Source organism: Tamandua tetradactyla, chromosome 2 (assembly GCF_023851605.1).
Source record: "Tamandua tetradactyla isolate mTamTet1 chromosome 2, mTamTet1.pri, whole genome shotgun sequence".
NCBI classification, from domain to species: Eukaryota; Metazoa; Chordata; class Mammalia; order Pilosa; family Myrmecophagidae; genus Tamandua; species Tamandua tetradactyla.
The window spans coordinates 181,870,921-181,880,308 of record NC_135328.1 but is presented as its reverse complement, the minus strand read 5'-3'; positions in this window follow the sequence as shown (position 1 = coordinate 181,880,308).

Here is a 9,388-nt window from a genome sequence, read left to right as displayed (position 1 = left end):
AGTCTTTTCTTTTTGAGAGGGTTTTATTAAGAGGGCTGTTTTGGCTCGGGGAGGGGGGGTCTTTCTTTTTTGGACTCCAGGCAAGACCGTAACCACTTGGGTTTTTCTGTTAAAATTTCAATCCAAATTAGTATATAGGGGATTTGGTCAGGGTGGCCTGGATCACCAAAAATCATCCTTTGGACTTTATAAGCTATAGATAGGTCTGTGGGTCCCTCAGGAGGCCACCCAGAACCCAAAGTTGGCCACTCCCGTGGGCAGAATTTTTCCAAGTCTAAGGCATTGACAGGGGCTCCGTAGTCTTCGGCCTTCCACTGAAATTCCTGGAAATGTTTCAAAAAACATTGAAGGGGAGTACAGACAGATGAACTTGACTGACCCATGGCAATTATGACAAGAACGACAGAGTGTGATGCGACCAACAATTGAGAGGAGGGACAAAATGAACCAAGACAAACAAAGCATTATCCCTAATTGATTCCTAACCAGAATCCCGGGCAACGTCTTGCTCTGGGACTGGACCTTGGAAGTAATGCTGTGTCCAGCCTTCTGGAGGTCCTCCCTGGATCCAATAACAGACCTGTACTCACCGGCGAGGTTTCCATAAACAGATGACTCCACCAAATTTTGTATAATATTGGAGGGTCCTGTAGAACAGGCCCAGTCCCTGGTCCTTGCCTGGGGTGGAGGAACATCTCCCCGAGGCCTTCCCCTAGGTCAGACCTTGGTTCCGAGGGCAATCCCCAGGACCTGTGGTCACCAGATGTCCCATTAGTGATGATCTCGCTGGGACCTCCAAATGTTGTGGGGCACACTGAAAGAGAGACCACACAATTCAAAACTGCAGCCAATTTGGAGTCTTTATTAGCTGGCCAGCGACTGCCTCAGAAACCTCCAAGAAGGAAGATTCAGAGAGCAGCTGCCAGAGGTTTTCAAGGTGTGCTTATAAAGGCTAAAATCATATTGTGGTTTTGCAGTTGCTAGCAAGCAAGCATGATCATAGAAGCAAAAAAAAAAAAAATGCCGCTAGCTGTTGCCAAAACACATCCCGTTCCCTAACATTGGTTATTGTTTAATTCTTGGGGACATTCCGCCCCAATGTTGTGGGGACTTTCCCTGCTTGGGCCTGATTGATTGCGCCTGCTTGGGCCTGATTGATTACTTCTGGTTGGGTCTGATTGATTACTCCTGGCCCTCCACAGTAGTCCTGCCTGGATTGAGTTGTTGCAGTTTTCCATTGATTTTTCCATCTGAGTATCCTGCTATTGCAGCACTATTTGTTGAATTTTTGTTTGTTTGTTTGGGAAGTGCATGGGCTAGGAATTGAACCTGGGTCTCCCACATGTCAGGTGAAAATTCTACCACTGAACTACCTTTGCATCCACTTCCATTGATTTTAATCATAGGGCATGGTAGTACTGAGAGATGCCATAAGGGATCTCCTGTATTCCAGACAAACTCTTCTTTACCTCCATTGTGTAATAGTAGTCCTATTTCCCTTTGATAATTGGGATTGGTCACCTCAGCCAGTACAGTAATTTCTTTCTTTACCTGTTAATTCAGAGGCACGATCACCTCAGCCAGTACAGTAATTTCTTTCTTTACCTGTTAATTCAGAGGCATGAGTGGCTGGGTGGCAGTCTTAACCTCCAGATCAATGGAATCATTGTTGTGTTTCTTGGTGGAAGCACTCTTTTTGCAGTCTTTTGGAACTAAGATCTGTAGGCCAGCAGAGATTAAGATTGCAGGGACAGGAAGCAAAATTTTTCCTAGTGGACCACTAGGGTAATAGTGAATGGCCATTCCCATTTCCATCCCTCAATTCCTGGACCCAAGTATCCTGTCTATAGCACCATAGAGTGAATGCTGATTCAGAGAACATACAGCTTCCTGGAGAACATTGCCCCAGCCCTGCCAAGTATTGCTGCCACCCAGTTAGCACTGTAACTGAGTCTTCAAAAGTCCATTCCACCATTTTTTCAATCCATTTACTTCACAGTGACGGGGAACAGTAAGAGCTGTGAATTCCATGAGCATTACCGGTTCAGAAAAATCTATCCACATCCCTCTCCCCAGAGCTCTTTGTCATCAATTTTCCAATCATGTTTCTTTTAAGTCCCTGGCCATCCAGTCAAACCATAGGCCACAGACCATAAATCAGTATACAAACATAGCCTCCAAGCATTTCTCCTTCCAAGTAAAATGAATAGTCAGGTGCATAGCTCAAAGTTCTTCCCATTGGGAAGATTTCCCTTTACCATTGTCCTTAAGTGATGTCCTAGAAAGGGGTTGTAGTGTTGCAGCTGTGTGCTGTAAACCAAGATCAAGCTTTCTCTTTCTCTGCCAACTGATTTTAGGGAACTGCCCAGGAGGCCATAGCTGCAGGCTAGGAAAGAGAAGGTAATGTGGCAAAAAAGGGGGCCATGGACATTTGGTTCACTTCCTTGTGTAACTTTCTTGGGCCTTCAGGGCCTTTAAGCTCAATCTCATATATACCACTTCCGTTTTATAATTGAGTGCTGCTGTACATGCCCAACTTTATGACTTGGTGGGTCAGACAACACCCAGGTTATGATGGGCAATTCAGGTCTCATGGTAACTTGATGGCCCATGATTAAGTGTTTGGTCTTTTTAAAGCCTATTAGCAGAGCAACAGCTGCTTTGCAAAAGGAGCTTAGTTATCTGCAGACCTTTGCACTGTGATTCTCTGGTAGAGGTCTGTCCAGGTGCCAAACAGCATCTCTATTTGTTATTGAGATGTCCAACACTATTGAATCTGCTGGATCATATGGCCCAAGTGGCAGAGCAGCTCGCACAGCAGCCTGGGCCTGTTGTGGAGCCTCCTCTTGTTCCAGTACCCACCAGAACTAGCAGCTATTGGGGGCACTCAACCAATGAGGTTGCCTCCAAAATCTAAAGAAGCCAACTTAGCGATGGACCTCCTTTTGGTGGTCAAATGAGCCAGATGCAACAGTGTATTCTTCATTGTACAAGGATATTGAAGCATGCCCCATACCCTTGGATACCTAGAAATTTCACTGAGGAGGAAGGCCCCTAAATTTATGTTCAATTTATCTCCTATCCCTTGACACACTAATGCCTTACCAATAAGACTAGAGTTGTTGCTATTCTTGCTAAGTCCAATCAACATAATGTAATCAATATAATGGACTAATATGATGTCTTACGGGGGAAAGATATTCAACATTCCTGCATATTAGGTGATCTCATAGGGTTAGAGAGCTGATGTATCCCTGAGGTAGGACAGTGAAAGCATATTACTGGCCTTTCCACCTGAAAGAAAGCTGTTTCTGGTGCTCTTTACTAACAGATGTTGAGAAAAAAGCATTTGCCAAATCAATAGCTGCACATCAGGTGGCAAGATATGTGCTGATTTGCTCAAGCAATGATACCGCATCTGAAGCAGCAGGTACAATTGGAATCACTACCTGGTTGAGTTTACAATAATCCATGGTTACCCTCCAAGATCCATCTGTTTTCTCCAAGGCAAAATAGGAGAGTCAAAAGGGGATGTGATGGGAATCACCATCCCTGCATCCTTCAAATTGTTGACGATGACTGTATTAATCAGGGTTCTCTAGAGAACAAGAACCAACAAGAGATGTCTGTAAATACGAAATTAATAAAAGTACCTCATGCAACTGTAGGGATGCAAGAGTCCAAAATTCATGAGGCAGGCCGTGAGATGGCAACTCTGATGAAGTCCTTTGACAAACTTCACAGGAGAAGCTGATTGGCTGAAGAAGTGAAAATTCTCTCTTTTCCCTTACAAATCTTTGACTGATTGGATAAAATCCAACTGATCGGGTTCTCTCATTATGTAAGATACACCCTTAGGTGATCATAGATGTAATCAGCCATGCATGCAATCAACTGATTGATGATTTAATAAATCAGCCTTGTAGTTTATCAACCAGCCATGAAATATCCTTGCAGTAACGATTAGGCCAGTGCTTACCTGATCTGACAACTGGGCACCATCACCTGGCCAACTTGACACCTGAATCTAACCATTTATTTTCACATGGGCAGGCACCGGCTCTCTGGCATGGCAGGCGAGAACTCTGCCACTGAGCCACCGTTGCCCTGGGCAATGGCTTTTGACTTACTATTTTGCTAGGTAGAGGCAGTTCTAGTAGCTTCTATTTAGCCTTTCTTACCACAATAGCTATCACTCCACAAGTCAGAACCATTGTGAGGAGTCTGCCAGTTACTAAGCATGTCTATCCAAATTAGGCATCCTGGAACTAGGGGAAATAACCACAGAATGAGTTTCTGGACCCCCTAAACCCACTCCATTGATTACCTGATCTCTGACTGGTGGTCAAAAGTGACATTTTGGGATTTTTGGAATAAATTTCAGTTCAAAGTTGGGGTCTAAAAATACCCCAAATGTCTGATCATTTCCTTTATTCCAATGCACAGTCATCCTGGTTAATGACCATAGGCTCCTCTGGGGAATCTGGGAGGAAGGTTAACAGTATAAATTTTTGTTCTTGTAGCAGAGTCCTTCCCCAAGGGAATTTCCCATTTTGAGTCTGTAAACTGTCTCATGTCTGGGAATTGATTGAGGGGTTGTGACTCTTTGTTTTTGTGATTCAAGTTAGACTTTTGTTCACTAGACCTAGAAGTCTTCTGCTTATACAGATTAAGTGAGAATTTAATAGACTATTTGTTTTAGTTTTCTAGGCAGCTTAAGCAAATACCATGAAATGGGTTGGCTTAAACAATGGAAATTTATTCTGTCATGATTTTGAGTCTGGGAGGACTCATCAGGTGATTCTTTCTTCCTAAAGACTGTGACATTCTGGGCCAGAGGTCCTTTGTTCCTCTGTCACATGGAAAGGTACATGGCATTGTCTCCTAGTCTCTTCCTTCTCTTTTGGATTCTGTTTTAGCTCCTTGCTTCCTGTGACTTTCTCTCTGACTGAATTTCATTCGTTTATAAAGGACTCCAGTAATAGAATTAAGACCCATTCTGATTGAGTTGGGTCACACCTTAACTGAAGTGACCTCATCAAAAGGTCCTATTTAGATTCAGTCACACCCACAGAAACAGATTAAATTTAAGACCATGTTTTTCCAGAATATATACAGCTTCAAACCACTGCACTACACATCTATTTCACGTCTAGGTATTCCATGATCAACTAGCCAATGAATAGGTCTTAGCAAGCCAGAAATTTTGATTACTGCTTTACTCTGCTGTCCGTTAGTGTAGCTACAACCACTAGGTCTTTGGCAGTTAAGTGCTGCCACTTGGCTCCAGGATCCAATCATCTTCATTGTGTTTGAGGATCTAAGTTTAGTGGCAGAGTTCCCACAATAATATCTGACCTACAAAGAAGAAAAACCACAGAGCTCTTTAGGGATGATGGAGCTGCTCTGACAAATTCCTCACAGTTCTGATGGAAGAAGTGCCTTCTAGACATTCCTGGCGTGAGTGAGTAGGTCTTAGATGATAAATCCACTCTAGCATTCTAGTCTCTCTAAGCCTTTGGTTCCTCTCATCAACAGTATACCAGGGTAGTTCTGGCATTTCAATTTCAAGTAATATAAGCCACCTTTTGATCCATGCTTCAGCTAACCACCTGAACAAATTGTTAGAGCCCTTTCTAATACTTTGAGTTACAGCACTGAATCCAGAATCTTTGCTTAGTGGGCCCATATCAATAAATTCAGCTTGATTCAACTTTGAGTTCCTTCTACCATTATCCCATAGAATTACTATCCATCCCCACAGATATCCCCCTGATTTCGGTCCATATAAATTGGAAAAATCAAGTAGTTCTTTTGGAGTGCAGCGTACCTGCTCATGCATCACACTTCGCATTTCACCTTTGGGGGCCTATTGAGACTTCAGTCCAGTTATAGGTCTGGAAGAAAAGAGGGTGGCAGGATGGGACATGAGAGAAATTAGCAGTGTCTTGCAGGCCAACTACTTCAGGGTATTCATTAATAATTTCTCCTAGTGAAAAAGAATTAATCTCTTCAGAGAGAGGTGTGAGGCTGTTTTCTCAGGGAAGGCAATTACAGGTTTCTCAGGCACAGCAGGAGTAATCTCTTCAGGTGAAGGTAGGATGGCTGATTCCTCAAGGCAGACTGGAGGTCGAATGGCTAATTCCTAGAGTGGAATGTTGCAGGTTTATCTGGAAAAGAAGACAACAGACTGTAGGGGTTCAGTGTCCCCTCCATCATAATAATTAGCCCATATGTATCCATTCCAATTTTCTGGAGCCAATTCCTTCCCACTTAACACTCTCACTTTACCATGCAAGATATCATGCAAGGTTGAGAATTCAATTCATATTATAATTCTGCCACTCATGCAATGAGATTCTGGATCTAGAAATCTCAACTCTGTGGCTATAAGAAATAAGAGTTATTTTCAGAGCACACATAGAAATTTTCATGTCCTTTACGTAACACTTGAATGGGAATTTGAAGTCTTGAGTTTATCCTTTTCTTTAACAACTCTGTCCAGCATATGTAGGAACAACCAGACAACATCATTATACTTTTTACCTCCATAACATTCTATCAAGGAATAAAATACACTGTCACCCAGAGTCTTGCTTCTTATAAGCATTTCAATAGCAATATCCAGTGGTGAGATTTTGTGTATCTCTATTGCCAATTCACATCATGGACTTTAGTACCATCTTGCTAATTGGAAATAGAGCCATTAGTGGCTTTTATCTAATCATGATAGAGAACCAATTCCCCAAACCCCAGAACCAACTCAGAAATCTCATCCTTAAGATTCTGTTTTTTAAGAACCACTAATCATACCAAAATCTGTATTAGTCAGGGTTCCCCATAAATGTATAAATGTTAAGAGATTTATTATAGGAATTGGCTCACACAACTATGGTGAGTCACCCATGGTTAATAACAAGGGATTACAGATTTCCTCCAAAAGAAAATGCAAAACTCTAAGGACAAAATCCCAATAATCACTGAAATACATATAGTTTATTCATTATTGGAAAACATGTCTTATTAGGGAAAATATTATATTGGGAAAAATCACTATATTTGAGGAAAATATCTGAAAGCATTTAGACTAAAAATGTTAATAGAGGTTATCACGAAATTCTGGGATTATGAGTGATATCTGTATCTAACTCCAGAAACAAAATTTCAGAGAAGAAACTCATTTTATAATGTTTTAGATGATGTGATAAAGGTAAAATGCTTTGAAGAAGCAGTAAAAATATTAACAATAACAATTAAGTTGTTATTAAGGGGCCTAATTCATGGGTGTCCTTGAAACCAATCTTCAAATTTACTCTAATTTTAAATGTAAAGGTGAGTAAGCATCTCAAAAGAGATGTGATAGGATCAATAACTTAATAACAATTAAGTTATTGTGATGGTTTGGCTCAGGTGTCAAGTTGGCCAGGTGATGGTGCCCAGTTGTCTGGTCAGGCAAGCACTGGCCTGTTGTTGAGAAGGTATTTCATGGCTGGTTGATAAACCAGAAGGCTGGCTTATTAAATCATCAATCAGTTGATTGCAGCTATGGCTGATTAAATCTATGATCAACTAAGGCTGTGTCTTCCACATTGAAAGAATCCAATCAGTTGGATATGATCCAATCAATCAAAGACTTCTAAGGGAGAAGAGAGAATTTTCACTTTGTCAGCCAGCCAGCCTCTCCTGTAAAGTTCATTGAAGACCTTCATAGGAGTTGTCAGCTCGCAGCCTGCCCTATAGATTCTGGACTCTTGCATCCCCACAGTTGCGGTGTGAGACACTTTTATAAATCTCATCTTTACAGATATCTCCTGTTGGCTCTGTTTCTCTCGAGAACCCTGGTTGGTACAGTTATAAATTGATACAGTTACTTTAGAAAATAATTTGGCCACAATCCACATTTCTTACAATAAGGAGCTGGACAAACTGTTGGTATATTCACATAATGGTCTACTATATAGCAGCATTTTAATGTACTCAAGTTCCATGCATCATCCTGGATGAATTTCAGTGTCTTAATTTGTGCTCCCTCAAAATCGAGTTTGAGACAAACACTTTGTTGAAAAAGTTTATATAGGAGGTGATCCTCGGAAGCAAAAGTGGGGAGGAAAAAAGGACAAAAAACCAGTAAGGTGTGCATTATGGAGATACTTACCCTGTCGGCAACTGGCCTCAATGCTGCTGTGAGTTCTCTAAGAATCATGTAGAACATAGCTGAGAATTGCCTCTCTGAAGTAGATGAGACAGGAGTATTTTCTAGTAACTCCCGCCACCATTGGTTGATAGCCCTCTGGTATCAACTTCCCTGAACTCCTGCACTGCCCCAGCACAGAGACTGAATGAGTAACTTGCCTAAACCTTGGAGAGAGCCTGGAGATAGATAAGCACAGAAATATTGCAGCCTTTGAGGCCGCTTGCCTGAAAGTGTCTACTTCAGCTGTGCTGAAATCGGGGCTCTGAGTGAACATGATATTTTCCACCATAGGCTATTGCTAGACTCAGACAACTTTTCATCTGAATGAAAAAAGGAAGTCATGGAAAGTTATGGACAGTGTGCTGCCATCTTTATAAAGTTCAAAACACATAACAGCATATATCGTACTGTTAAGGATCCAGTTAATGGATATAATGAAAATACACTTAAGGTTATTGTGAAAAGCAAGACAAGTACTAAGGAGGTTTTTACATATTGGGGGAAAGTAAGCAGGTTTGCTTGTCAGAAAGCACAAGTCAGAGTGTAGTGGGAGATAAAGGCAGTGGGTTAAAAAAGGGGCCTAATTCATGGGTGTCCTTGAAACCAATCTTCAAATTTACTCTAATTTTAAATGTAAAGGGGAGCAAGCATCTCAAAACAGATGTGATAGGATCAAAACATATCACAGGGATACAGTTAGCACTGGAGGGAAAAGTAGCCAAGAGGCAAAAGTCTCTCACCATGGTGGCTGTCATTGGTTCCCTCACTTTTTAGGGAGCCTCCTCTTTGCTCTGTGCCTTTATCAGGGGCAGACAGGCAGGGCGAGGCTTGTTGGCTTATAGGGACAGATAGAGGGGAGCTGTACGACTGAAGGAACACCCAGCTGAGGGCTTCCTGCTGTGGAATGAAATATGAACTTTGCCCAGCCCTGCCTTCTGAGCCCTTCCTGATATTCCTTCCCAACTACTGATCCCCCTGCATAGGGGTAGGGTGAGTTCTCAGCTCTGCCTGTGAGGGACAAATGGCTCCTGAGTCCACAGGTGGTAAGTACTACTCTGTTTCCGCTTTCTTCATTGTGTCAGTCCTTTAATGTTCCCAGGATCTTCAGAGAACAATCACCTTTCTCCTTAATCACAAGAACATTTTAAAAGGATGAAGCAGGGCAATAGCAGTTACTTGAGAAGCACAAATGGT